This window comes from Pyxicephalus adspersus, chromosome 9 (assembly GCF_032062135.1).
Source record: "Pyxicephalus adspersus chromosome 9, UCB_Pads_2.0, whole genome shotgun sequence".
NCBI classification, from domain to species: domain Eukaryota; kingdom Metazoa; phylum Chordata; class Amphibia; order Anura; family Pyxicephalidae; genus Pyxicephalus; species Pyxicephalus adspersus.
The window spans coordinates 12598985-12608130 of record NC_092866.1 but is presented as its reverse complement, the minus strand read 5'-3'; the positions used below and the strand labels follow the sequence as shown (position 1 = coordinate 12608130).

The following is a 9146-nucleotide window of genomic DNA, read 5'->3' as shown; positions in this document are numbered from 1 at the left end:
CGGGCAATACCCAGCAATCCCCTGATCTTCCAGGGGGCTCCGGGCAATACCCAGCAATCAGGAAACCCATCCAGATATTACAACATAAAACCATTAGTAAGGGATCGGGATCTCAGATTTTTTTTATTGTCACTTAGATTTGTCAGCAAAGGGAAATGCAAAATAAAACAGGAAATTTTCCAATGTGGACACAGCTTCCAGAGCCAGAGGAAGGGATTTCCCTCAGGCTCTGGGGGATTTCCTCTCATTTCCTGTTGTGTTTACAAGGCAGGAAATTTCCTCATGGGGACACAGATACAAAATGCATCCTAAAAAATGGTCCTGATCACCTATAATGCAACGATTTAGTAAATCTAATAACAGAAATCAAACATTTATAGCTCCTGCCAGCTAGCCCAGAGCTTATCGGCCACATTCACACTAATGAGGTCACGCTGGGCTTTATAGTTCTGAGCAGGATGGTCACGTGGGGTCCTGCAGGGGCTGACAGGCCACGCTTGGCTCTGTAGTTCCTCAGCAGGCTGGTCACGTGGGATCCTGCAAAGGCTGACAGGCCACGCTGGGCCTTGTAGTTCCCTCCACTGAAAGCCCGCCCTCTCCGTGGCTCTTACCGAATGCACGGCGCTCCAGGGCGCCCCGGTGTCCGCTAATCCTTCGGTCCGGCTCCCCGGCTACAGTAGGAGCCCCGCTGTGTTGAGGAGGAGGAGGGGGAGGGAGGGAAGGCCGCGAAGTGGCGCATGGAGCCGCGGCCTACCTCCCCCTCCTCCCCTCCTCCGGCGAGGGAGCGGAAACCGGCGGAAGCCGATGAGGGTAAAGCGAAAAGCCGAGGTGTAGGCTCCTCTAACGACAACGTAGGGTTTCACAAGATCACACTGCCGACGGTGATAAAAATAAAAAAAACACAGTGCCCCGTTCCAGGCGGAGGATGAAGAAGGCAGCGGGGCGGTAACCGGTGGCAGACTATATTAAAGAGCGCGTGTGTGGAGGGCGGGCGGACTCCGGTGCTGTCTCTATCGCCTCACAGGCCGCTCCCGTGCGCGCCCCCAAAACGCTGCTTCCATCGCGAGCCGCTTCCACGCGCCCTTTGACTCCCTCGAGGCGCGCTCCCTAAGCGACGGAGGAGATGGGGACGTGAGACGATCTCTGATTGGCCACTTACGCAGATGCCGTGTGCCTCGGTGAAGGTGATTGGTCAGCCGCTCTGTGTGACGCAGAGTAAATGCAGAAGCGGATGATGGGGGGGTGGAGAAATATAGGGGGGTAGGGAGAAGTAGGCGGGACACGGCTTCTATTAGCTCTACGCAAGCCTTTAGCCTCTGTTGTTGTGTTGCTGGTGACGTAAGAGGGGGAGTGGTTAAGTTGGCCGGGTCGAAAGCTGTCAATCTTTGACAGGATGGGACCTGATTGGTTAGCCGTCTGAGTGTTTGAAAACACAGAGGTGCTGACCACGCCCTTTTATCACCAAGCAGCAATAAATGATAATAAAAAGCAAAATAATCAAAATAAAGCGAACTTAAACCATGAGAGGTGAATGTGATCATCCCCATAGTGAGTGAATGTACTGTCAGAGGTCCAGGTGTTTCACAGTAGTGTCAGGCTTCTTATACTATGACCTATATTCATATCTCAGCACTGGATGAGAATATAAATCTGTGGATTCACCTTAGAATTCATTAAACTTTCCCCCAAAATCTCAACCTCCAGAAATGGCGCCCTGCCTTGCTGGGTCACGTCTGTGGGTTGGTGGCGCTGAAACTAAAATGCGTCATGGCGGCACGGTAAATTATTTTCCTTTATTCATGGGATACGTCAATGTGTGAATTCAGCTTTAGAGGCAGATTTATAGAACTACAAAAAAATTGCAATTTATTGCTGTAATATGCAGTGTTATTGCCTCAATTCCCTGCACATTTACTGTATATATTACTGCGATAAATGAAAATGCAACAGCAAATTGCAGTGATGAACGAAGCCATGCAATAGCATTAAGAAATGGCGTCCAGAAGCAATACGATGGCGGTACCCTGATAATGTAGCTGTATACTTCCTCCCATTTACTTACACTGGTATTGCCACTTGTATGGTTTATGATTCGGCCCCTAATCACACTTTGGGACCACTAGGTGGTAGAAAGGTTTGGGCCCCCTAGCAGACCTGGATGCAGCTAAAACCACAGCAATCCGTACAAAAGTATTACAATAGTGACCACCAGTGTGAATTTAGGGCCTTTTCAGACCCCTACATGATCCACAGCATTCTGCCACAGGCTCAGCTGTGGTCCCAACCATTTCCATTCAATTGAATGGGAGCGGTGGGAAACCATTTATTCCCTGGGGCTGCGGGAGATCACAGTGTGGTTCCAGTCACTTTTGGCTGCAAGGTTTCTTTTGGGAAAAGCAACTTTGACCACAGCTGCAAGTGCATGCAAATGTGTTACCTGCAGTGTAGTTTGCTATGGGACTAAAAGGAGCCCGGTAAATGTTTGAAAATATTTCCATTTGTTTTAATTTGGGAAAAATTATTCACATCTCCCAATTGTTGGAGGGAAACTTGCAGGCAAATGGCACATCCAAAATAAAAAAGAATATGCAAAAATATTTGATTAGAAGGTGTCATTTTTCCCAATTCCTGTATATTCCTTTATTATCAATCTTCAAAATAGCAGATTGAATCATTTAGAGGCTGGGTGAAAGTTTAGTGTAAAAAAAGACTTTTCCATAGTAAAGTATTACATTTAATACCCAAAAAGAAGAACTTGAACCTGAAAGACACCTCCAAACCTGGGACTGTTGGGTGGTATGGATCTTTACATTTTAGATACTTTACATACTAGATACCTTAAACTAATTCACCTGTTTGGTCCTGTATGTGTCCTGGGACCCTAATGATACAATAGCAGGGGCGTTAGCCTCTAAGCCATCATGCTGCCAATGGCAAGATGGCTTTATCTTTGCTGCAGTGCATCCTGGTCACCAACCTGCCCTAACCTGTCACCGGATAATGAAAAACCATTAGCACACTGATATGGTCATTACTCTGTTCTCCCCTCCTGTGAGCAACATCACCATGACAGCATTGTGCCAAGCAAAATGTACAACTCTAATGGGTCTCCCTTTACTTTTATGAGTTTTCTTACACACCTACATTGATAAAAAGCATTTTTTTAAAATATACACATCAGATGAATTTGGCTTGTGAACAGCGCTTGTCTTTCATGGATCTATCCTGGTGGATCCACAGTTGACGAACAATCGTAATGGAAGTAAAGAGGAGAGAGCACAACGGGGTGCCACTCTGTCGTTCTCCCCCTCCCCTCTCCGTAGAGCAGAACAGTGTTGTATGTACAGAGCTCGTTCATGCATCGTTCAGTCTTTTGTCGCTGGAAAGGATCGTGAAAGATCCTTTTCAATGACAAATATTGAACGTGTGTATGCAGATCCTATTCTGATGGCCAACATCATTCATCCCACTCAGTCTGGCCCTCCTGTACCCATCCCTGACAATGGACAAAGAGAAGAAGAAGTAATATAATGATGGGCTCATTTTTTATGCTATTCTGCTTTCTCTTCCTATCAACATAATTTTCAGCACAGGATTTGATTAGCTCCTTGTGTTGCTTCTTCCTCCAACATGCCAGTACTGCAAAATGCACATTATTTTATATGCAATTAATAAATGTTTCTTTGTGCCATTAGGATGACTTTGACTTTTGACAGTCTATACACATTAAACACTTTGACTTAATCCTTATCACAAGAATGTCAGATGTGTGTATTCTTATTCTTATGACCTGTCAGAAGTGTATCAGCTGTGTGTACCCTGTTCATGCAACTTCATAAATGCAAAAATGTTATTTTTCATCCTGCCTATTGATACAGTAGGTACAGTGGTTAGAAAATGATAACAAGACCAATCACACAATTGTCTTTGAAAGCTATGCTGAACATTATTATTAATATTAATAATAATAAACAAGATTTTTATAGCACCAACATATTACACAGCGCTGTACATTAAATAGGGGTTGCAAATAACAGACAGATTCAGACAGTGACACGAGAGGAGGAGAGGACCCTGCTCAAACAATATCTGCAGACTGATATATCTGCAGGAATAGTGTTTTCAATATTTTAATATTTAATATTTCAATATTTATTAGGTCATTCATACCCGAATCAACGCACCTAAGGATCTCAAATATGTACTTTTGCACTTACCAATTCTAGATGCTGTGAGAATCCTTATTTCACATTTTTGATAATTAAGCGATAAAGCTCTCCTGTAAAAGAAAACCATGCTAAAAAAAGGCCCATTGTTTTCTAGTGTAGCATCAGGGCAAATAGGCTTCGTACACACTGAGGATGAACGATTGTGCACATCTCGGGCAAAAATCTAGCGTGTGTACAGCAGTCCCCTGATGATGCCCTGGCAGATTGATGGATGACCAAGTAGTTATGACCGCTTTGCTTTCCTATAGAAAAGCATAGCAAGGTGCCACTTGCTCGCCCTCCTCCATTAAACAGAACAGTGCTGTGTTGTTCATTCTCCTCTCATTGGAAATTATGACAAAATATTTATCATGAAAGATCATCTCTTAGATTGAAAGCTCTTTTGGCCAGGGTTCTCTCCTCTTCCACTGTTTGTATCTGTCTGTCATTTGTTACCCCTTCTTTAATGTACAGTGCTGTGTAATATGTTGGCACTGTAAAAATACTACATAAAAATAAAAATAATTTCCATAGACAAAAATCTGATATCTGTACAAAGCTTTAGGCTGCATACACACTTACAATTATTGTCATTGGAAAGGATCTTTCACAATCCTTTCCAACGACTAAGGACTGCACGATGCATGAATGAGCGCTGTACATACAGCACTATTCTGCTCTATTAAGAGGGGAGGGGGAGAACGACAGAGCGGCACCCCGCTGCGTGCTCTCCCCCTTTCCTTGCATTTGGATCGTTCATCGTCCATCGTCTGTGGTTCCCCCAGGACGGTCGTTTGGATGATGGACAACGGCGACTGTACACACGCCAGATTCTCGTCCAATATCGTCCCTGAGCCGAATATCGGGCGAGAACCATTGGACCTGTGTACCTAGCTTAAGGAGAACATTTATCACAGAAGATCTTCACTGAGCACACAGCAACAATGACACTACAATGTGAACAGCTTGATTGATAAGGGGCAGCACTTCACACATACAGGTGAGAAAACACACAAGCTTATTTTTATCCTTGTGGGGTGTTAACAAACAAGCATTAGCATACATTGTGTTTGAGCAGACCATTTATTTTGCACTTAAGTGGGCTTCCTAATGCGCAAAAAAGCAAGGAAGGGGGGCATGTGCTTTTTTTTAGCAGCTCTGCGCATCACAATGCATTATGGTAGCATTACAAAAAGTGCGACTAAATTATATTGACACCTCATTGTGCATACCGTTACACTATTACTGCAGGGCAACTGTGTCAGTCTGGATTTAGATGTGATTAGGGACCAAAAAATATATGTACTTTGTTTTAAACCTTTGACCTTTATTTAACATAGTTACACTCAATCAGTGTATAGCTGGGGACTGAGTCCTCCTAATTTTGTCAATCTTCACCTTGTTCTGGGGAAAAATTTGTCAGGCAGGTTGAATGAAGCACGTTACTATAATATGCAACACACAATATGCACCCCCAGTTATTATTTCGTACAAGTGATACTCACCTTTCCCCAGCAATTGCCCACTGTTTCTTCCTCCAAGACTTAAATCCCCAGTGTTGGTTGGCGGTGGGTACCGGGGGATGTGGTGGCATCCCGCCTAAGTTCAAGTAACAGTACTGGGAACTAGCTTTTGGTTTTTCCATCCCACCAGTTTTACTTTGGAGTAAGTCACATATTTACCCCATACCCGGAAGGGCCAAATATTGAATGGCAGCTGCAATAGAGGAAAGAGTGGTGTACTTAATATATATACTTAAATGTCACAATCAAGCAATTTCTTAATGTACACAACTGTTCAGGTGATCAATTGCTCCAGCAAAGTACGGTTCATAAGATCTTCCAGTTTTCTTTTTTTTTTATATCTCATATGGAAGCTATACTATACATAATGAATGTCAGGTAATCAAAAGATAATAAATAAAAATTACTTATTTTGTCTTCAATGTGACAGCTACATTCTATAACTTTCACTATAATCACCAGACTGGAATGCTCACATAACACTCTTGATATTAAAACCAATACCAACCAACATTTAACAGGACTGCTTTATTATATGAGATTGCTAATCTGTTCCTGCTTCTTTTCATAACACAATGTAGGGACAGACTTATTAATTTAACACTAATAAACTGCTATAAAAAAGAAGCTATGGACAATCCTGAGATATTGGGCCTGATTAATTAAAGTTCTACAAGGCTGAAGAAGATACACTTTTATCAGGGAAGCGGAGTGATCCAGCAAACCTGGAATATAGTTCTTCAAAGTCATTTACCATTTGCTAGCAAATGTTTCTAATCCTGGACCAGATCCATTCCAGGTTTACTGGATCACCCAGCTTCATTGATGAAAGTGTATCCTCTACAGCCTTGGAGAGCTTTATTCACTCAGGCCCAATGTTTTGCTCCCCCTCCTACACTCTGTGGTTTCTTCCACACGCCCTTATGCCCTGTAGTCATAAAGGGGAGGTGGGTGATACCAAAACATGTAGCAGGGAACCAGGGATCCTACAGTTTAGGAAGGGCTGAATATAGAAGACAGCAAGATTATCTCTGAACAGCGGGGTAGGTGAGTATTACCTGCTTGATAAAAAAATTATGTTCTTGATGTGTGTTAATCAAATGCTAAGACATTTTACATTCAACTTCATGCAACAAATCTGCAATTTTAGCATTAAAGGGTCACCAATTGACTTCACGTATTGGCTGCAATTGTGTTTTTGTTTTGTTTTTTGCCAGGACAGCTTTGTTTCATGTATTTGTTTAATGATACATAAAATAAAATAGTTGTATTCAAAGCAGAAAGTAAATAGGTTATTAACTAAGCAAATACAATTACATAACATAATACTAATCTAGATGTCACAAAAAAAAAATCCCCAATGACAAAGAAAAACAGCTACAGTCGCCTTTGATGATTTCACAACTTTTTTTTTTGTTCACCAGCCTTTTGACTTCCTGTGTTTACAATGAGATAAGTGTGACCAAAGCGGATGTGACCCAATTCACCAGCCTAGGATTTTATTATTTATTCAATGGCCCCACCTGTCATTGGTATAGGGAACTGCTCAACTACACAATGAAATCATGGGCTGTATTCATCAGGAATTCACAGGAATTCAGGTACAGCCAAATTAAAATTCACCGGGATTCACCCAGTGTTTTCTGGCAGGATTCATCCTATGCAAAATATATCATGTAACGTACGGTTGCAGCCAGCGCTAGTGGAAGGTGCAGTCACCTTTAATTTAATATTTATAATATTAATAAACACTATTTATATAGCGCCAACATATTACACAGTGCTGTACAATAAATAGGGACTGCAAATGACAGACAGATTCAGACAGTGACAAGTGAGGAGGAGAGGACCCTGCCCAGAAGAGCTTACAATCTAAGAGGTGGGGAGGTATCACACAATAGAAGGGTGGAGGGTGAATTTTTGTGATAATGTTTTGGTATCCCCCCCACACCAGCACCCCAAATTCATCAGACATGTAGTGAATATGAAGAGAGAATAGCAAATTAGGTATTGGCAAGAGTGAGGTGATCGTGTTTTACCCACCTGGACCAAGTATGTGGTTACCACCTCCTTGGCTTTTAGGGGCTCTTCGAATCTCTACCTAGTTCATATAAATAAAAAAACTATGGATAAAACATATGACACAAAAAAGTACATTGTTCATTTTTTTTTTTTGTCTACCTTTATGGGTTTTTTAGAAATTGTCCAAAGAAGTCCCGCGATTTCCAGCCCCATGCTGTCACTTACTATACTGAGACATGTGACTTGTGCTCCCCTAAGCTCTGATCTGCCAATATAAAATCGGGTAGCGGGGGGCATCTACGGTCATTGCTAAAACCAGAAAAGATAAATGGTAGTTACAAAAAATATTAAAGTGTTTAATTATTTGTTTCTCTTAACCAGGAACAGTTTGAATAATATGCAAGGTTAAAACTGGGTGCTCAAGCCAGGAATGTTTTTTAAGCCGAGTTGGAAGAAATTGTAGGTGGTTGGCAGCCCCTGCAGATATAAGAATGTGCATACAGTTATGTATACTAATGTTTTTTTCTGTATTGCATTGTAGTGCTGACACATCTAGTTGTCTGTACTAATTACATCCCTGAGGAAGTCTGCGGACCTAGTCTGCGAAACGCGTTGGATGATCCCTACATATGTAATGTGTACAATGTATTTAGCCCATGTATGTTATGATGTTATATGACGTCCCCTGAATCGTTATATGGGGAGAGGCATGTATAAAAGGGGCACTGCCTGTTCCTTCCGCAATAAAGGACCTGCCTGGTAGCAATTTTTATATTAGAAAGGTTTAATAATATTTTCAGAACATTATTACTATTAAACATTATTTATATAGCACCAACATATGGACAGATACAAACAATGACACAGGAGGAGAAGGGGACCCTGCCCAGAAGAGCTTACAATCTAAGAGTCGTTACATTTAAGCAGAACTAAATCCTTTTTCAAAAAATTGCGACCAGGCTGGTCATTTATTGCACAAGGGACAGGCAATGTTCCATCTGCAATACAATAACCTCACCTGCCTAAATGCAATTTTTTTTAAATACACTCACCTGTCCACTTTTGTTGTGTGCCCATCATCCTCTTCCTCTTTCAAAAACTTTGGCCATCCTGATTGGCCAGGATGACGAAACTCCTACGCATGCGCACAGGGGTTCAGTCCCGCCTGCTGCAGGGTAAACTGGGATGCATTGGGTATCCCAGGGCACAACACTGAGATGCACATGCGCAGGAGAGAGTTTCTCATGGAAGCAATCAGGCAGGTAAAAATGCTTTTTGCAGAAAGGACATCGCCTGTCCCTTTCTAACAAAACCCTGCCTGATCGCAAATTCTTAAAGTGACACTTTAGTTCTGCTTTCACTGAACAATCAATATGATGGGTAGTACAGTAAA

The 9146-nt window shown here is 42.2% G+C and overlaps 1 protein-coding gene across 3 annotated transcripts in view; it reads right to left on the bottom strand.

The window, feature by feature from the left end:
* Positions 1-1099, bottom strand: part of ANKRD11 (ankyrin repeat domain containing 11) — a 103132-nt gene extending 102033 nt beyond the window's left edge. For all 3 annotated transcript variants that reach the window (XM_072422627.1, XM_072422626.1, XM_072422625.1), the window contains exon 1: positions 612-1099. The gene's annotated coding sequence lies outside the window, so the exon portion shown is untranslated. The remainder of the gene's footprint in view (positions 1-611) is intronic.
* Between the last annotated feature and the right edge of the window lie 8047 nt (positions 1100-9146).